Source organism: Monomorium pharaonis, chromosome 9 (genome assembly GCF_013373865.1).
Source record: "Monomorium pharaonis isolate MP-MQ-018 chromosome 9, ASM1337386v2, whole genome shotgun sequence".
NCBI lineage: Eukaryota > Metazoa > Arthropoda > Insecta > Hymenoptera > Formicidae > Monomorium > Monomorium pharaonis.
This window is the reverse complement of record NC_050475.1, coordinates 10510960-10533167: the sequence shown is the minus strand read 5'-3', so window position 1 is coordinate 10533167 and position 22208 is coordinate 10510960. Positions and strand designations below refer to the sequence as shown.

General features: G+C 42.3%; 1 protein-coding gene across 1 annotated transcript in view; it reads right to left on the bottom strand.

Annotated features, from left to right (window-relative positions):
* Positions 1-22208, bottom strand: part of LOC105839255 — a 117553-nt gene that overhangs the window by 63366 nt on the left and 31979 nt on the right. The gene's annotated exons all lie outside the window — the stretch shown is intronic.

The window sequence follows — 22208 nt, the reverse complement described above, 5'->3', positions numbered from 1 at the left end:
GCAAAATGTCTTTTAGAAATTTAAAAGATATCTTTTTGACTATGTAGGTCACGCTTAAAATGCCACGACGATATACCAACGAATTTGAGCTGAGTCAAATTGTTGCACTACTGCAATTGGGTTTGACTTACAATTAGAGGAATGTCGCTAAGCGCATCGGAATAAATCGTTTTATTGTAAATCGAACTTGAAGATTTAATCAAACGGGCGATGTGCATAGACGAAGAGAATGCGCGAATTACGTCCTAGTGAGAGGATAAGGCGACAAGAAGACTGGCGATTTGAAGACGGTCGATAACTGTACAACAAATCATTAATTTTCCCTTCAACAGCATTTTCGACAGCATTTTCTTTTCAAAATCAATTTAAAAAACTGGCGAAATATACAGACGTACTTTGCAATAACAGCGTACCACGACAACCCATACATATACAAAATCTTACAATTCTCGATCACAGCAAATCCTACATATAAGCTGCTTAAAGCAAAACGGTTACCTACACATGTATATAAAAATGTATTTGTAGGAATAAAAATAAACTACCTATTGTTAGCGATAGATAAGGAGAATCGTCATTATGAGGTAATAAAAGATATAGATTTAGAAAACTGTGGGAGGGAAAGGGACACATGTTTACATGTAAAAAGAATTTTCCGACGTACTACACCGAGACATAAGCACCATGCGAGGTGCAAACATACACGCAAACACTAGGACACGTTAATCATTATACACAACACATATATTCTAACACATATATTCCTACTATATGAGTAACATTAATGGAACCAAATGCGTGACTGTATTCTACACCAACTAGGCAAAAAGTATGCATAAAATGCGTACACTTTGCGATGTAGCTTTCTCTCGGGAACCGCCAGGTCCGAGAGGGCTACGACCAATTAATCGGTAACACCTATAAATGTTAATGGGTAACGCTTTCTCAACGAAATCGGTAGCTTACGAAAACGATATCTCTTCAAATGAAACTTGAAAAAATTGTCCCAATGGTATCAGTAACTCGCGAAAACGGTATCTCCAAAATATCGCTTGAAAATGCTCTCTCAACGATATCGGTAACTTGCGTAAACGGTATCTTCACAATACTATATATCTTGGGCGCCAGGCGCGAATTTCCGCGCCACACAATAAGTAACGATAATTTGGTAGCTAAAGAGACAGCGTTACGAATATCGGTAGCTCCTTTACTCGAAGCGGTAGAGGGGCGTGGTTCTTAAATAAATTGGGGGTGTGGAGATTTCGGATCGAGGCAGGTCGCAGAATAAAATCGGTACACAAGTTTCAAATAAATAACAAGAATCAAAATATATTTCTTGAATGATTAAAGCGTACGGTAACAAACGGAAATAATTGACATTACTCAAATTATCGGAATACGATAAATTCACAGATCTACGCAGAGACGAAAACAAGAATTTAAGAACAGAGAAAATGCGGAAAATTATACAAGGCGGGAAGCCGACGAGGCTCTCTGCTCGAACAACAAGTACAATAATTTACGAAAACAGTATTCGCGATAACAATAAACTCTACTATTAACTAAAGATGACTGTCGGTGCCGGCTTTGTCCGAGAGGGACATACTTAATTAATCAATATTCGGGGCCGGTCGGTCCAATCTCTCGTGCGGCAACGAGACTCTACTCTTTATTTCGAGTTTCTCAAACGCAAAAGCAACAACAACAACGGTAGCGGACACCAAATAACCGGTGCACGAAAAGAAACGATATTCTTTATCCGGATCCGCACGAGACGACCGCCTTAACTAAATCTTACGCAATTCCTGGAGGGCTGCCGAGTGACAGCTTTACAACAAAATTCCTGGTCCACCGGGATGACTCCGTCAGGACAGATCCTCGTCGGTACGTATCAAAGCACGGCTCGCCGAACAGTGAGGAATCCCGGTCCCACGCCGGCCGGCTCGAACCCCCGCGCAGGCGCGTGCACGCTTCGATTTTCAGTAGGTAGATTCGTCCGCCTTGCAGGATTCTTAATCCATCGCAGCGCCGCTTCATCCCTCGGAATGTTCCGGAATCAGAGCGTGTCGATTTTCGAATGCGAGATCTTTCGGGCCCTGCCGCTTCGGCTGGTCCGGCTGGCCAGGCCGCGACCAAGCCGATTTTGGTGGCGGGCGGTTGGCAGTGATATGGCCGCTCCTCCTGGTCTGCAGCCCGGTGGCGTGCCCTCGGCGTTATTCACCTCGAGAATCGTCTTTCGCTGTATCCTTGCGGGGTCGGTATCCTCGTAGTTCAGGTACGGCAACTCGCAGCGGGGCCCGACGCATGGCTCGGCTGGGAAACTCCCTGCGAGGTGTCCCGTCCACCGTCGGTAGCTCATGATAAAACTCCCTCGACGGCTGCTCCTTTTTCGTCTTCAATACAATCTTGGATTAAGCACTCACTCGGCGTTTTATCTCTAATAAAACTTAACAAAATAATATGAAAAGACGGTAACGCGAAAGTTAAAAAGCACAATAAGATAGCTTCCCCCTCGGCTTAGCGAGGAGTAGCCCCAGACCACTTTCTCGGTCGGACTTACGCCATTGTAACGGGCGCGGCCGGTCGCGCCACGTCACAACTCCCCCTTCCCTGGGGAGGACCGAAGAGGTCTTGAGCCCCGGCGACCAAGGCTGACCACCACTCTGGCAGCTCATGTGCCCTAGTACACAGGAGGCATTATTTCGTCAAACAACAACGCAATTAAAACAAACAAAAAAAGTCTTTCTATCAGCCAAACCCTTCAAAACTTTACCCACATTCGACAGTAGGGTTTCCCTAAACTCTGCTAAGCGTCGCGATTGCCCATACATTCTCAGTTCACTACGGAACGGTAAATGGAGAGGCGAGTGGCAGGAGAAGAAATCGGAACGTGACTACATAATGTATAAAAATATCTCTTTAGTTGCTCTCACAGATCATACAAAACAATAAAACTAGGATGATTAACCTCGTACGCGGTAACCATGGAACGGGAAACGGTAAACAATAAAAAAAATCATCACAGCCTAACGTGAAAAAAAAGGAACAAATGGAGATACACCAAAAAAAAAGATAGAATAAGGGTGGGCTCGATGGCAACCTAACTTAGTCCTCCTGGCTTCGGTCGCGCGACCTCCGTGAACCGGTGTATGGGCGGGTTTCCCGGTATACGGGGCCGCACCTCGGGCAGGTGCGCACCGTGACCCCCCTCTCACCTGAAGCAAAATAATCGCTTGCGAAGGCCAGGAGGCGCGCGTTTGACGCTATATCGGTGTCCCTGTGAGTCGCAATTCCAGCAACCGGGCGTAGGGCGGCTCCGCTTTGTCTCTGATGGTGGCAGGCTGGTCTCTACGGATGCTGGTCGGTATCTCTCCGGGATGTTCGGGGTCTGGGTCGCAACGGATCTCTGCCCGCCGGCCGCCGCTTGCATCCCCCGGTGGGAGGTCTTGGGTCGAGCCTCAGAGGCCTCGTCCCTCATCTGCCGAAATTCGGTAACCACGACCCTCCTATCCGTCCACTGGGCCTTTCGCACCTGCCTCGCCGTGTCCTCCAGGTCTACCCAGAAGCCTTCGTCCTACTGGCGGACGCACTGCCACACGGCAAGGTGGCAAGTGTAAAATTGGCGCCACAGCCTTCTCGTCTCGGTATTTATCATGACGGTAACTTCTATTTAATCGGAAACCGGGACAACGTAAGGCTTAAGGTCTTGGATATAGATTTTGCCAACGGGCGATCCCTCCAAGTTCTCCAACTCATAAACCACCGGAGAGATCACTCGCCGTATTTGCAAAAGTCCCTGGAATTTCGGTGCCAGTTTCGCCGCTATATTCTGCGCGGCCGAAGACAATACATGTTGTCGTTTCAAAACTAAATCACCAATCTTCAATACACGAGATCTGCGTAAATTGTAGCGCTGTGCCTGTCTCTGATTCAACTGATCTAAGTTTTTGGTAACCCATTGCCTAACGGTCTGCAACTTTGTCATTCTTCGCGACCAATCGGTATCACACAGGAACGACCTCGGTAGCATCCTTATCTTGATCGCGCAATAATTTTTTCGGTAACAGTTTTTGTCCCAGATTCAGAAACGCTGGGGAGGTACCTAAAGACGAGTGGAAGGCGGTATTATACGCAAAACGAAGATCAACTAAATGCATGTCCTACTCCCGATGATCTTTTTCGATAAAAGCAACTATCATAGTTTTCAAAATACGATTTACTCGTTCTATCTGGTTCGCTTGCGGGTGGTACGGCAGTCGTGTGAGTAATTCGGTTCTTCTCAGCAAAATCTTTCATAATTCTGTTTATAAATTTGGCACCATTATCAATCAACAGGACTTTCGGAGTTCCCCATCGCGATATTATCAGTTCTTCAAGGGCTTCCCTAATTTTTGGGCCGGTAGCTGCTCTCAAAGCTTTACATTTCACCCATTTTGTAAACAGATCTTGAATGATTAGTAGATATTGAAAACCAGCTTTACTTCGCGGTAACGGTCCAACGATATCTGCGGCCACTACGGCCCACGGCCTTCCACTACTCTACGTCCCATCAATTCGGCAGGGCTAGCCTGTTCCACTTTAGTGCGTTGGCATATATCACACGTCCGAATGTATCTGGTGACTTCGCGGAACATGTTAGGCCAAAAATAAAAAACGGCGAGACACTGATATGTTTTCTCAACTCGCTAAGTGTCCCGCCTGTGGGGCGTCGTGTGATTCGCGCAATGCTCCGGCGCGGGATTTTCGCAGTAGCACCAATTTACATCGATCAAGATCCTCGACTATCTCGGAAATCACCGGTCGGGCCCGCAGAAAATATAACTGATTATGACAACTTTCCAATGTCTAAATCGCTTGGGGTCGGTAACAACTTCTTTAAATCTTTTTCGGTACCACTCATCGCGCGTGTCCTCGCAATCTACGACGTCCATCACCGCGTTTGCAACGACCTCACTTTCGCCCTCAAACATGCGTGATAACGCATCTGGTACATGGTGAAGTGCATTCTTACGGTGTTCTACCACGTAGTCATACTCCAGTAGTTCGAGAGCCCATCTCGCTAGTCTGCCCGTAGGGTTTTTAAGGTTATGTAACCACCGCAAACTACTGTGATCGGTAACGACGGTAAACTTATATCCTTCTAAGTAAGGTTCTGTATTGCCCATACCACGGCCAAACATTCCTGTTCGGTCGCTAAATATTTCTTTTCGGGATCAGATAATACACGACTAGCAAACGCGATAACTCGTTCGGTACCTTTGATATTTTGCGTCAATACGGCTCCTGACCAACTGAACTTGCGTCGGTCTGTAGCATAAACGGTAACTCAAAATTTGGACATGCGAGTGTCGGTGCCTTCACTAAATGTTCGCGAATTTATTCGAACGCGCGATCCTCAAAGTCCTCCTATTCCCAGCGCCTGCCTTTTTTCAAAAGGCTAGTTAGGGGTTGACCGAGTGTCGCAAACTGCGGTATAAATTTACGGTATTAAAAAGACATACCCAGGAATCTCCGCAATTGCTTTATGTTACGCGGTGTCGGGTATTCTAAAATAGGGCGCGTCTTTTCGGGATCTACTGTTAAACCTTCCTGTTGCACAATACATCTGAGATACTTTACTTGCGATTTGCAAAATTCGCATTTATCGGGGTTGACCGTTAAACCTACGGATTTTATTTTATCTAACACTCGTTGCAGCTGTTGTGACTATTACTATGTCGTCTAAGTATGCAAATGCAAAGGGCTCCATTTCAGGCCCGATTAAACGATCGAGTAACCTTTGGAAGGTTGCCGGGGCCCCCGTAAGTCCGTAAGGTATACGAGTAAAATGATATAACCTCTTTCCGGGAACGCTAAAGGCGGTAATCTTGCGACTTTCCTTCGCTAACGGTATCTGAAAATATGTCTTTCTTAAATCGATAGTCGATATATATTGTGCCGATCGCAATTTATCGAGAATGTCGGTCATATTCGGTAACGGATATGCGTCTTTTTTCGATACGCTATTAACCTTTCTAAAATCTAGGCAAAACCGGTATTTGCCGTTTAGTTTCTTGACCATAACTATTGGACTCGAACATTTGTTGTACGATGGTTCTATTATTTCGGCGTTTAACATTTTGTCCACCTCGGCACGGATGGCTTCCTGAACTTTCGGCGAGACAAGGTAACATCGCTGTTTAATCGGCGAAATCTTTTCGACATCTATTTTAGTTCTCCGACGGCTCCGGTAACGTCCGTAAAAAAATCTAGCCGTTTCTGCTGGTCCCCCACCAATTCCGCTAATTCAGAACACGCACGACACGCCTCCTCATTAGCAAAGTGGTAACGTATACTAGGCATTTCCGAAAAATACTATTCGTCTTTGGCAAAGTCCAATCCCACCCCAAATCTTGACAGAAAATCTAACCCGAGAATACACGGTACTGCCAAATCCGGTAACAATCCGATGGTAATCGCAGAATATTTTCTCTCTAACTCTATCGGTAACACTACTCTCTCACGGATGGTGGCTATCTGTCCGTTGGCTGTACGAATCTGTACGCCCCTCTCCCGTTCTGTGGGGAGACCTAAGACCCTTACAATTTTTATTCCTTCGCGGCCGAGAAGAGTTCGGTTCGATCCGGAATCTATTAGAGCCGCAAGAGTGTAATAACGTATTCTAATATGAAAATATTGGAAGGGTGGTAGCGGTACGTCTTCAAATGTGCCGTACGAATGGCTTAACGTTTCGGTATCGGTACATTGTTCGGATCTCGCTTTTTTGGCTTGGAGTCGCAGGTACCCGCTCTACTGACTCCCGTTCGCGTTTCCCGAGCATGACGGGCAAGTTCTCACGGTAAAACCACGTTTACCGCACGGTAGCAATGTGTGTATCGCGGTTCTGAACATTCTCGCGCGCGGTGGCCCATCTTTTCGCAGTTTCAACTAGGGATGGGCGATACAGTAGAAAATATCGATATTGCGTATCGATACGTATTATAAATAAGAATATCGATACACTAAAAATATCGCATTAAAAATATCGATATTTAATAGTATCGATACTCGATACTGTCCATAATCCATACCTCTTTTGAGAACAAAGCGGTCCGCTAATCATTGTCATCGTTAAATCATTTAGTTTTTTAATTAATGTAAACTAATTTTCTTAAGTATGTAGTTTAAGTATGGAACTCTGTTGCAAACAATTTATCAAATTATTGTTTAAAAAGAGAAAATTAATTACAACAAATACATATGCAATAAGTAGTCTAATGTTGGTTTTATTACTTCCACATATAATAAGAAAAAATGTTATAGAAATATTAAATATTAATATAACTTATTAATATAATTCTTAATATAAATGATCTTAAAAACTAATTATCTTAAACTAATTAAACCTTACAACTTAAGCGAATTACATTTTAATATTCCGGGTGCTTCTTATCAAAAGTGAAAAGCAGTGTGTGCACTCGCGATCGGACGAGAAAACAAAAAATCTGTGGAATTAACGGACCGTATAGGAAGTTCGAATATCGATACAGGCTAATATCGGAAATCAAAATATCGATACAAAATATCGATATTCGACATCAAAAATATCGATACACAGGTGTATCGATACTGTATCGCCCATCCCTAGTTCCAACACTTTAAATTGTTGGACGCGGCTGCCGTGGCCGATACGGTATCACTCGATGTAGCGGGAGGGGTAATCGTTGAAGGACTCGCGGTAGCGCCTGCGGACGCATTGATGGCTCGCTTTTTCCCCCTACCAGCTCCCGAATTGGCTATGTTTACCGCGGCGACGGTCCCGGGGCTTCTTGCTAGGGATGGGCGATCTTGTCAAACGGATCGATTTTTTGGATTGATTTAGATCGGAGACTTGAAAATCGATTCGCCAAAAAATCGACTTTCAAAGATTCGATCTATCAGAAATCGATCTTTTTATCTAATTTAACAAAATATTAAATATTATTTAAATTTGAAATAACGAGATAATTTTTTATAATAACAGCAAATTTTTGTATAAATAAAAAATTAATAATTATTGTTAGTTAATATATATATGTTTATATCTTATTTTTTATAAATATTTATTTGTACATATATAGTACATATATATACATATACATATGTATTGCATATAGTATTACATATATTTTATATCCATTATTGCAATTTTTTATCATAAACTGTATCATAAACAAAAGACTTAAAGTGCTGTCTCATAGCCTTGGAAAACGGAATCGGAAAGGCGGAATGGAGGGGATCAACCAATTGCAAGCTTTTCGTTCCGATTTTCAACATTGGGGCTCCTCCTGGAGTGATTTTTGACGGAATTGGAAGGCTATGACTAACTTTATAATCTAACATAACATACATATTTATACTTCGACCAAAAGAAGGGAATAGTAATCATGTGTAATTATAAATTATAATGCGACAACAATATTTATTACAGTACGTTGTAATATTATAACACTCACCTTATCAATCGTGTTATGCAAAATCATGTAAGTTCAGGTTCAGGTTCCGTTTTCCGATTTTTCATAGCCTTCTGATTCCGTCAAAAATCACTCCATGAGGAGCCCCATGATTGAAAATCGGAACGAAAAGCTTGCAATTGGTTGATTTCCTCCATTGCGTCTTTCCGATTCCGTTTTTCGAGGCCCATGGGACAGCATCCTAATGTCCCTATGCATTATTTTAACCTAGTTTAACATTCAGTGAACAGGATCGATCTCGGATTTTAAGAATCGATTCACTGGATTGATCGAAGCTGTGAGATCGGTCAAAAAAGATCGATATTTGGATACAAAGAAGTAGTATAGGGGCAGCCATGGGACGTCAAGACAAACCCCCACTTCTCCTCCTTCTGGCGTCAAAACAAACCCCCACTCCTCCCCCGTCTGGCATCAGGTGGGGGTGTCTAGACGGTGTGACGTCACGGGAGGGGGTGGAATGGCGCATTGTGATTGGCTGACGTGTGGGTGTTGCCGTTTTAAACGAAGAGTTTTGATTGGCTATCCCATGGCTGCCACGAGCAGTGATTGGTTGCTCTGAGTATACTATTGGATTTTGAATAGAGAGGGAGGAATTTTGGGTCTAGGGGCCCACCCTCTGGAAAATGGTGGAGGTGTCAAAGGAAGACAAAAATGGTGGAAGACAAAATGGAGGAAGTCAGATGTTCATCTTGCACAGCGGAAAGGTCAGGTACGAGTTTTTGTAAACGGAATAATAGTTCTATAGGACAAGAGTACTTTGTAAGAGAAAGAGAGAGAAAGATTTTTCTTGTTATTATGTAGCGTTGCCTTAAGGTAAAAACAGAAAATGTTTTGACTCTAATATAGGGGAAGAAAAGTTAAGTATTATGGAAGGAAGCGAGAAAGAAATAGACGTTGGTTAAAATTACAAATAAAACAATATTTATTTGTATATCTTATTTTCTAGGAATACAAAATTGCATATGACAGCACGCTTGAGGTTTTATACATTTTTTTATTTCATTACAATTAAAAATTTTACTAAATATTTCTACTATTCGGCGGTCGTTGTGTTCACAATTGGAAGAAAGTAAATTGAGAAACCAATTAAGATTATAACCGCTAGACATAAAATATAGAAAAACAGCAGTATTGTCCACAGGTTTGAGAGAGTAATCCTTGTAAAGGTACGGTGTTCCAACGGTATAGCACTGAGTTTCGTCGCAGTCGTAGGAGGAATCTGGAGTCCAAGGGTGGTAATCCATAGCTATCGAAATATGTTCTGTACCGCGTTCATCGACGTAAAATGCGACTCAATGTTCGCCAGGTTGATTGTAATCGTCTGTGTTAGCGACAATTGCTGTTGATCTCGTCTATACCCTCGGTAGTCTGTCTGCAGGATAGACGCCGACATACTTGGCATTCAGTTATCGCAACGCACGTAAAATTTCCAGCGAATTCATACGAAGGCGACGATTGGAAGAGTGGAAACGTTTGTGTAATTTCAGTGTTCTCTTTATCCGAGCTATCGTTTTTGTGAGACGTTGGTGATAGCTCGCGACTTGTAAGACGGGTGATGTTTGTATGTCGTTGGTTTTGTCCTTGTCCGTCGTCGCTTCGAAAAGATAATTTTCTTTCTCTTCGAGTGATGACGGAACTTCGTCTTTTACTTCTAGGTTTTGAGTGATCTCTTCTTCCTCTTCTTCATTGTCGTCGTCGTCGTCGTCGTCGTCGTCGTTAGTGGGACTGGTGTGACTCGAGTTTCGGCTGGATGGCTCGTTTAACCAACGTTTCAATTTGTAAGCGTTACATAACGCACAATGAAATTTTGCGTTAGCGCGAAGTCTGTGATGAGTACAGCGGTGACTGAAGTCGTCGTCACCTGGCAAATATTTGAATGCCGGCGAATCTGCTTCCAGATTATATATGTTTCTGGATAGAAGATCACGCAAGTAACTTGCTTTTTCCTGCCCCCTGGTAAAGATGCAGCGTGCCCCGCGTGTAATGTCACGTAGTTGGCTTACAAAAAACTTAGGATTGGCTTCACCGTTGAACCACTCGATACCGTGGTAATTTTGTGAAAGCCAATTGTTTTCACGTCTTGAACTTGTGGGTAATTCGTCAAACGAGCAAGGTGGCAGCGTAATCCAATGGCCGATGATCGGGACGTCAAGTGCGACAACGGCGATTTTTTTTTGAATAAATTTTTCCTCGATATCTCGAAAGCCTTGAATTTTGATGACTATGTCCATGGTTATAAGTAAATGTTTGCTTCACTCTTTTAAAACGAAGTGACTGTCTTCGTGTTTTGTACGAAACTGATTTCTCTTCTTTGTATGATTTTTGAAAATATCGTCGAAAAGAGCGAGGTAGTGGGGGTGGTAGTGGTGGGGGGAGGGGGTGGTGGAGATGGTGGTGGTGGTGGTGAGGATATAATTTTTCGCGAAGTTACCGAATATACATACTATCAGGCGTAAAAGACTAGCCAGAAAAGTCGACGATAATTTGACGAGAAGAGTCGATTTCTAGAACATTATCAAATTCGACATAAACGATACAGTTAACAGATGTGGATAATGCCCTTGTGAATCGTACTTCTAATCGTTGGCTGCCATGTTTCACGAGATTCCAATATCCGGCACAATTTGCGGATAAACCGGGAGTGGGATCGAAATCGAAAAGTGTATATCCATCGGCATAATCGTTTCTACTTATAGAATTACCGTCGTTCAAAAAGTGAATGCCAGTTCCGGAAAAGAGCGTATGATAGGCTTCGACGTAGAGCGGTTCGTCTTTCAAGAAGTTCGGCTGTAGTGGTCTACTAGGAACTTGCACGCCGTCGACGTATAGCGAAAAGAAATTTATGTCATAGTTTTTGAAATTAAACGGATTTAATTTTCTATCTCCGTTAAACGCTTTGTTATCTACAAAACCGACAATTACGCGTTTCGGTAGTTGGCCGAGAATCACGTTATCTATCGATTCTCCTACGAGACCCGAGTATATCGTTAACGTTTTAACCTCTACTCTCGTTAGAGGATACTTGGCAGTTGTCTTACTCAACATTTTAGCGTGAGCGAGTAATACACCGGGGCTTATTTTTGCTCTTTTTACGAGTAGACTAGCGTCTAAAATACGAATTTTCAACGTGGAACTAGTTTTCATTAGACAGAACGAATCTTTCGAGCGTACGAGCGTCATTCTAACTTCTACTCCGTTAATTAAAAATTTATTTTGATTAAAAACGTCACAGTGAAAATGACCTATGAGATCTAACTCCTGTCCTGCCTGAATATAACGCGCTCGTCTCACGAGACCGGAATTTGGTGCCGCGGAATCTACGTGACTGTCCATGAGCCCGGGCGTATCCATGTCCCATAGACACGCTGTCAGATAAGAGCGTTGTTTGGAGGTGACACGAGTTTCTGATTAAAATATACGTCAATTTGATTGAACATGGAATGTAACAAATGATTTACAGGGCCTACTTTGAGTATGAAGTCACTGGGTGTCGTATCTTTCTCCCCACCGGCGAGAGGAGTGGTTTCTACGCGTAGTCGAATACTTAACATGGTATGCGTGAGATCTAAGTAATCTTCCCCGTGACCGGTATGACAAATTCTATAGGTGCATCGTCGGCGAGTGATGTTACAGGCTTGTAATAAATCCATTGCGAATTCTCTATGCTGGTTTGAGTGGGAGGTAATGAGAAGAGATCGAATTCACTCTTTAAGCACTCGCTGGAATGAGTGTGAAGAAAAGACATGCTTATTTTTCGCACAGAGAGACTTTTGACGTGAATTAAAAGAATATATCGGATACTCCACGCTTTTTATTAACACGACGACGACGATTCGTAGTGGATGTCTTTTTATTTTTGCCTCTTACCGAACGAGACTTTTTTTTCGTCAATCTTTTAACCGTTTTTTTCTTCCGCGTACTGTTTTTTGTTGTTTTTTTTCCTCGTCCGACGTTTACGCGATGCCGACTTTGTTGTCGCGAAGCGACCAGCGTGACTATCGAAGGGGAACTGAAGCGGCAGCTTTTTCGACAATATTTTATATCCCGATCCCTTCATTAGGTTTTTAATTTTCTTTTCTGCTTTTCTTTTTAGATTTCCTCGAGATTCTTTGAATCGATTTCTGAGTGCCTCCTTCAAATAAATATTATTTTCAACGTCGTCTATCACGTTAATACCTGCACGTAAAGCTTCTTTACCGATCGCACGTACACCTTTACTCAAGTAAGAAAGTGCCTTTCTGAATAATCTACCGAGAAAACTCCCGATTCCGTGTCCGCGCTGATATGGCGAATCGACGAAAACTCGTGGTATCCCTCCCTCACGACCGTCTGCTGAATTATAATATTCTTCCTCCTCTGGTACCATATTAATGACTTATTTATTTTACTTTAACGTTGAAGTTACTGGTAACGTCTAAAGTGCAACGTTACCGTTAACGTTCCGGATTGAAATGGTATACTTTTACCAAGTTTTTTATATCTATTTCGATCGTACGGAAATTCGTTTTTTGTAAAGGTATGTAATGCGGAGGAGAAAAATATGTCGTCTGATTCGCGCCGTATGTGTAATTAGACGCGTCCAATGGTATCGGAACTATTCGAAGAAGAGGAGGCTTGACATCACCGGTTATGTAAGGTTCGCAAATATCACAATAAACGAACATTTTATCGGGGATTCCTCGTATCAGACTATGAGGTTCTTTACTCCAGAAAGCCCAATCAGGTTTATTAATGATAAGAAATTTTGCTGTATAGAAATCTTTTGTGGAATTTGGTTTCAATGCCGTGAGCTCTGTGTAAAAATTTCCTTTCTTGAAAAGCAGCATGTTTCCGCAACCGAATATTTTCAAAAGATTGTCGGAAACGTTTAAATAATGAATTTTTTCACATTTGTGTTCATATTCGATGCTGATAAAAGTTTTAAATCCTTCCTCTTTACGAGCTTCAAAATGAAAATGCGAGTCGGCCTTCCTACACGCGAAATTAATTGTGGAAAAAAGTTCGTTGATATCTTTATAAATACTATTTGGTATTACAGCTTCAGTCGTTGTTAATTTAATGTCTTTCTTGGCTTTGTCCTTCGATTCAATATCGACGAATTTGAGGGTGTTTTTACCGTGATTTATGTGGAGGAAAGTATTAGGAAATTGAATCTCGCTAAGCCCGACTTCCCATTCGCCATGCAAAGATAAAGTCTGTGGTAATTGTGTGGTGAAAGATGACGTCTAATTATGCGGAAAATGTCGCATACTGCTATTGCTCGGAAGAACGATGTAAAATTGGTCCTCCCGCATCTTGATTAAATTCGAAGCGGGTATCCAACTGTCGAACGTACTGGGATAACCACGCCAGTAGACCCGCACCTGCTTATTTTTCCCGTAGCGTCTACTTTTTATTACTCGATCGACGATAAACTCGTCCTCCCGCAAATTCTTCTCGATTCGAGCTAATTCCTGTTCATAAAACATACCGTCTATGACTTCACCCGCTAAATCACTCAGTTCGTATACGCGAGGTTTTCGCCACTCAAGAACACAGTGAATACGAAATATCTCTTCGCTCCAACCTGCCTCGTATCCTTTCTCGAAGGTAGCTTTTGCTCTATTGACGCAAACGAGATCTCCAACGTGATATTTAGCTTTACGACTTTGATTTTTAACGTTCCATCGACGAAATATATTTTCATGTGCGATTCGCACGTTTTCTCTCGTCACGATCGCCGGTTGTATTTTGGTTGAAGAGTGACGGGTATGGTTGTACGCACGAACGATATCTTGCAAAACGTCAATGTAACGTCGTGTATTTTTATGCGTAAAGTACCGCCACATTCTCTCCTTCAACGTCCTATTAAAACGTTCAACAACCGCGGCCTTGATGTCGGGATTACGCGTTACTCGAAAACGGATATCGTTTTCTTTCAAAAACTTTTGCATTGTTTGCGCGACAAATTCTTTGCAGATATACAGGTGATCGTCCTTCGCTTCTCGAGAGTACACGTTGAAAAGCTTTTATTACGTTATTGCTCGTTTTGTTCCGCAACGGCTCTACCCAGACAAATTTACTGAGCACATCGATAATCACGAGTAGATAAGAATATCCGTCATTGTAACTTTTAAGATTCCGCAGTTCGATCAAATCGGCTTTCCACACGTCGTCGATATTTGTTACATTGTAATGCAGACGTGGAAATTTTTGCCGTAAAGATCTGTGTAGCGTGTACGCGTCTTGTGATTGGAGCCAGCGCGTGACTTCGTCACCCGAAAAATCTGGTTTAACAGCACGTGTTAGATTATCTACAGCGGAATAACCCGCGTAATGCGTCGGATCGTAATAGATTTTTTCAAGTTCTGACATTATTGCTTCTTCACCGTACTCCAATTGAGTAAGCGCCTTTTTGGAGGCGAACGTGTTATATTAGGCGTGGAACTCACAAAAGACTATGGTCTCACGTTTATTGAAGATCCGTAGGCTGCTTTTAATAATTTTTTATTTCCCACCAGTACGTGTATTTAAGCTACGCAGTAATCGGGCGAACTGATATTTTCCCGTTGCTTTCACGGTTTTTCTTTCACGCACCGAGTCATTTATCAGTTCGGTTATATCGGAATCTTTCACGTTGTCGTCTATAGTCACGATACCCTTCTGGTCCCAATTTAATCTGTCGAGTACCGCTTCGTCTTGCAAATGACGCATTAACATACGAGCTTGTGTGCGATAAGTTTTCAGGACCGTTTCCAATATTTTTTCACACATGACAATTTTTAACACATGAATATTACAAATTACTTTTTGAGTTTTTTCCTTTACAGTATCTATACCACTAGTCTGAGGGTGTTTGCTGGCAATTGGCGAAGTTTCGTGAAATACGATCGTTGAATCGTCATCGTCGTCGTCGTAGTCATTGGCGTCATCGTTGTCGTCAGCGTCACCCTCGTCTCCTTTTTCAGCTCGCGTATCATTGCTAGTGGTTTCGTCCGCACTCCGAACGGCTTTTCGCTTGCGCGCTACTCGGATAAGATGAAGATACCGCCAAAGTGCCTCCTTGTACATTTTCCATCTTTCATCCATGTTGCGTGGCCATGACGAATTAAGCACGCGACTCATCTCCGCATCGAGCCGAGTCAACGGAGTTCCAGGAGTTCGTACAGAATTATTATCTCCGATGATGTTTCCTGAACTTTGCGACAGCGAATTCTCCATTGGTTCCACTGACAGTTGCTGTTGCTGTTGTCGTTGCATTCTCTCGAGATTTTCCGTAGAAATCAAGACCATTTTTTTGGCTCTTTCCATCGCTCTGTGATTTTACCCTCCGATAAAATGAGATAATAAAGCTGATAATATGGGAACGATAATATAGGGTAAAAATCCTCCTCGTTGTAACTATAGCTTTCTTTTAGACTTCCAGTTACCGCGTTTTTTTGCGATACGTCGTAGGGTCGTTTTATATTTCGACAGTCGTTCTTTTTCGCGTCGTTCGAGTGGGACGTTACCGTTGAGAGTATTAAAAACACATTCGTGGATACAGCGAATAAATTTTTCGTCCGCGGTTCGAAGAAAAGCTGCCCGTTGGTTTTTGTTCAGATGACACACGGCCTCGAGAAGACAGACGTTTCTCTTTCCAATCGAACGTCTGGCAATTTTCGCTGCACTATCTGTACAAACGTTACGCTTCTCCTTCATCGCGTGCGTGCGTGCGAGTTACACGACTGACTCGCGCCAGCACCGTTACGCGGTTTTTATACGCTTCCGTTGGAAAACGTTCTACGCGATACGTATACGTATTGTCGCGTATCGTTGGGAAAGATACACGTCCGGAATCGATAACTGTCAGGAGTCGATTGTTTCAAGTCGAACAACAAATATCCATGCGGTTTTGACGTGGCGTTGTAGTATGCCTCTTCAACAAATTTCGGGTCGTCGGGATAAACCTGTCGTGCTAAATGTCGAATTTGCGCGCGATCGCGAGGGTTTTTGAAAACCACAATGTAATTAGCGTTGAGAGATATGTCGCGTTGTCCGCGTCCCTGATGGAAGAGATTTTGCGAGATAAGAATGACGCTGAGATTTTTGTGATGACTGCCTTTGGTAAAAAGATCTACGATCACGTCATTCGACGACGATTCTCTCATAAGATCGTCGATTATGATCAGTTTCGGGATAAGCGGATCGTTCGAGTAATCCTCCGGGCGTGGTAATCCCTCGCGAAATTCAATTATATTTTTCTTCCTCGCTGCAACGTTGTTTAGCGTGTTCTCTTTTTTTACACTTGCATCGTATTGTAATTGACGATAAGCCTCTTGTCACGTAATAAAATAAAACTCGTTCGAAACGCACGTCGGACATGATCGACAAATACCGGAGAAAAGTTTTTACAAAGATCGTTTTCTCACAACCAGTGGGACCGCAAACGATCAGCGTCCAACGATGTTTCCAGCGCACGTCCATTTCGCGTAATGACCAAATTGATTTTCTCGCGTGACTTTAAAAGAAATATACAAGGTAACGTTAATACTTCTCTCTCTCCTTTTTTGAAATACATAAATTAAAAAAAGTTAAAGATAACCTCATCAACGCGGACGACAGCGGCGGCGGCGACACGTCGCGTCAACGTACCCCCGCGTGAGCTAGCCGAAACGAAGGCACCGCGGCCCCGACGAAATTAGCTGATTCGGGCCGCGGTGCAGCGCGTACGTACATAAGCTTATCTGCGCTAAAGTTCTTACACGTGTGCGGCATCGCGGCTAATAATCTGATTGGCGATGACGCTAAAAAGGAACGGGGGATAAAGGTACGGAATTTTTGTTTTCAAGTAAAACTTTTTATTTTTCTAAATCTTACTTAAAATAAAAAATTAGAAATATTTTAATTTCAACTTTTTTATTTTATGACTAATAAACATTTTTAAGTACAAATATAAAATCTTTATTATACAAAAAATACTTAAAATCTAACATTGTACACTTTTTTACAAAAACTTTTTACAAAAACTTATTTACACTATTTATAGTTTTACATATTTGTTACAAAATTTTACAAAATATATTTATTCATATTTTTTACAAAATTTCACAAAAGATATTGTTTGTTCAATTTTTTTACAAAAACTTTACAAAATTTACAAGTTTTCTTATACTAATGGGCGGAAAATTCTCTGTTATCACTTTATCATTTTTAAAACTAGTCAGGGGGATAGAAAAAATTATATCTACATGTTAATAAAATTATACGGGAACGAATAGCGTTTATTGATAAATCTGTGTTTTAGCGATACCGGCGCACAGGATTTTTTTTCGGTTTGTGCCACAATTTCGTGAAACGCTGTACGTCAAACTGCACTAAAACACAGTTTTACCACGCCATCCCTTTTCATTGTCTCTTCTTCTACCCCTGATATTAAATTACTAATAGTATGGAAGTTTAAGAGCTTAGAATTATTATAATTTAAAGTTATCCCCTTTACTTTACAGACCTCGTGGGTGTTTCCTTCCGGCGTACGAACCACATACGCATAAAATTTCGGTCCTCCTGATACAAACGACACGATAAAGCTGCCGCTGCCATAGCTTTCGAGTTCATCCGTCATGTCACCTAAAAAGTTACCCGTACGCGGTTCGTACTCGTTCGGAACACCAGAACTTAAATAAATGCACGAATCTGTATCGCAATATAATGCTCTTTTGTAGGTAACTATATAATGCTCTAATTTTTCTAGGTAACTATATAATACCAGCCTCGCCTGTGCCGTTGTATAGGCAGCGATAACGACGTTTGTTATCGGCGAGGCTATGACCGCTTCCTCGCGTAGTCGCCACGAAACGTACGTTACCTCGTCGTTGACGGGTAATATACCGGTTATTTCGTGTTCGGGACTCGTGAGCAAAGCGGCAAAATGATGCAACGTTTTCACAATCTCGGTCTTAGGCAGATTAGCTCGTTGGCCGAATTTTCCCCAAAAGGAATTTAAGCACAGCTTAGCGACCGAGCGAAGGCCAGAATTTCGCGTGATATTATTTTTTTCGAGAACAATACCCTCGGTTTTCTCGTACTCCCGAAAGTAACGTTCCTTAGCCTCGTCGTCCTGACATTCGATCGGCCAACCGCTAGCTTCTTGCTTTAATTGCAAGAAAGTATGTATTCGGTAAATAAGCCACCCTGTCGAGTACCGGGGTCGTATCTCGTGACATTATATTGCCAAATTTCGCTCACTTCCGTCACGAAATAACCCTTCTCGACAGCCTTGCGCAATTCGCAGGACACCCATGTACCCTCGAATTCACGATCGGAGGGAGAATCGTGAGTGCAGGGTAACGTCGAGAAGGTTTCGCAGCAACTACGACATAGTCCGAATATTAATTTCCGGTTAACGCGATACGGGAGCACCGGATGATATAGATCGCGCGGTGGGAGTACTTTACAGCGGACAAGACCCTCTACGTTATCAAAATTAAAATTCGGTGCTGTCCCAATTAATCTACCGCATTCTTCACCGATATAAATATCGGGATGACCAATCGGGAAAGCACCGGTTTTCAATACATAAGGGTACACAGAACATACGTCGACGTAACGCATTTTCTCTGTACCCTTAACTTCGTAATGGGTCGCGATGTTCTCAGTACGTCCGCTGTAAAATGCCTCGCGTGGATTGAGAGGTGCGAGTTTTAATAGCGCGTGATTTTCAAAATAAGTCTGCATTTCCCGATTTTCTCGCACCTCTCGATCAAAGTCGCACTCCCACTTTTCGGTCACGCGATATCTTAGTCTTTGAAGACGCCATGTCCGCGCGAGAGTGCGCTCGTAACGCGTGTCGATGGTGTCTTCGGGATTCGCGGATAAAAGTGTACGATCATGATTAACGCGAAAGCAACTTGGGCACCCATGCCAAAAACAACCGTGGAATTGTAAAACGTTACGTCGTGTCTCGTTAGCAGTCTCCGTCTCGTAATACCCGTCAACAGTCGCACCTGCAACTACATGTTCGCGTCCTCGGCCCGCGTGAATGACCGGATGACCGAGCTCGCGCTTCATCCGCACAAGCCAACGCAGAGTTTTCTGTGATTGCTTGTCTGCGTTTCTGTATCCCTTCGACGGAATCACGCCTATTTCATCACTGTGTAAAAAGTTTTTGCGAAAAATTTTTATACACGTTGATGCAATAGTCGTGCATTCCTTGAAGGGACACACATCACCGCGCTCCAGAAAGATTTTTCTGAATTCCATACACGCGCGCTGAAGAATGACGACGTCGTTACGGCAGTAGCGAACAATTTCGCTTTGGAAATCAAAGATATAACCTTCGTTAGACATTTTTGAGTGCCAAACTAAAAAGTGTTCGCGTTCTTCCGGTTTCATTTGATCGGGACAAAAATATCAAATGTCGGGTAAAGGTCCGACATACGTCTGGTTTTCAAGTGTATTGAAAAAATGAGGAAATACACCTTTATCCGACGTATCCCTCAGCCCGAAAGCCTTGGGTAATTCGGATAAACGCATAGGCATGTAATTTACGATGTCTATAAATTTAACATGACCAAGCGATTATTTTTGTCCCGTTCAAAATCAACTTTTTCTGTCACTTTTGTCTTTTCTACTAAATATTTTAATATAAATTGCGCGTCAAATGCTTTCGCGTTATGCGCGATACAGATGATCTTTTTGAAACATTTTGTCGATCGAGTTACGAAATCAACGAATTGTTTCACAGGATCATCTCGAAACACAAATTCGCGTATCCTACGCCAACGACAGCGCGTCACGTCTTCCTCTAGTGCGTCCTCTAGCATGCTTCGCAAACTTGATGTGCGACGCAGAGAGTTGGTACGTGAAGATAGGCGTCTTCACTACCTTGTAGCAGCTCGTCTTGACGTGTTTGAAAATCATAAAACACAAACGCGACGCGACCTTTGCTACGATTGCTCGTCCATTTGTCGTTATCTTTGTTACGCACAACCTATAGTCGTTTATCCGTACTCGTACCCTCACCAGAATCTTCGACTATGGTTTTGCGGCGAAGAGGTTACATGTAACACTGATGATTCGACGGATGGAGCAAACGGCACGTCTTGCAATACGTTTCGTCGCATTTATGTTCCGTCCCCGATTTGACAAATCGCCTACATCCGTCGCAAACTTTAACAGAATCGCAAACGGATGCGTGCGATTTGCTGTCATATGAGTTAACTTCGCGATGCCGATTATAACACGCTTGTCCAAAAAAGCTGCGTTTACATTTCCCGACGCTGCGTAACACCGCGGACATTTTTTCGCGCAACGGTGCCCCTTATCCGGACGATAGCTTATGTTACAAGCGACACAGTACCCTCTACGTGAACCGGCTGCGGCTTTTAAATTTGAAATTGGATTGTAGTGACGCGAACGCTCGTAGTACATGATGTTAAGACAATACGAGGGTTCGCGTCTTAACGATCCTAGTAACGCGGAGCCGTCGTACAACGGTTTCTCACCACGACCGAAAGTACTAAAATTATAAACTAAAATTGCAATATTTTCGGGTAGTAGAAACTGTTGAAAGCGTTCAATTTGAGTTGAAAGCGCTAATTCGCGCTGTAACGCAGATGTCCGACATCTAACTAGGTTCCACGTTTTATGTAAATCTCCCTCGCGCGCGTTTCCACGCTGACAATGTATCCGCGATACCACTAAAGCGCGAGGGAGACACAAATTATCAACGTTATTAATTTGCAGAATTGAACGCTTCGCGACGTCTTCGCGTGTCAATTTATTTGATGAGCGTCCGCGACCTAACGGAACTGCGACGTTGAAGACGCTCACCATAAAATTTTGCGTCACGTCCATTCCGCCGGCACTTTGCGCTACTGAACTCACGAGGTGCCATATGTCCTCGGGAGTTAAGTCACGCGTCGGACGGAATGATAAGCCGGCCGGTCCATGCGTCAGCTCCGTCGAATAAAAAGTTAATCTGACGTAATCGATCGGAACGTAAAATGTAGGCGTGTATCTCGCGGAATGCGTTTTCTAGCCATTGTATCGCATTCGCACCAACAGGAATCGGTCGTATGTAAATGACACTTCCCTCCCAAGCGTCCTAAAATTTTTAAAGCGCCGAGAATTTTCCGCTCTTAGTTCTATGTACCTAAACTCGCCATCCTGCGATTGTCGACGATGTTGATGCTGTTGTTGTTGTTGTTGCCGATGTTGTGCCGCTTGCTGGTCATAATTTTCTTCCTCCTCCTCCTCCTCCTCCTCTGTTTCATGCCCACTTAAAGTGGCCTCCTCGTCGTCGTCGACAGTTTGCCCAACACCGCCATCGATTTGTATTAAATAATATAATTTTTAAGTGGCAAACGAGAAGAAAAATGTCAAAATTTTTAAATTAGTTAATTAATCAGCACATCGAAAAGTATTAATTAAAATTTTTATTTACGTAATAAATTTATATAAAAAATCATAAATTAAATTTAACAGAATAATAATAATAATTTATAAGTTTATTCTTTTTCAATTTTTAACGTATTTAAAAAATTTATTTTAAGTTTTAATGTAACACAATTATTTTAATATAATGTATTTTAATAAAACTTATATATTTCTGTTCTTTTTTATAAATCTAGTTTATTATTATTAAAAAATTTATATTTTTTTCCGTGATATTAAAAATTGTTAAATTAAATAAAAAAATTTTTAATATAAAAAAGAGTTTTTACATAGGCTTTTTCATTTATATTAAATTTACTT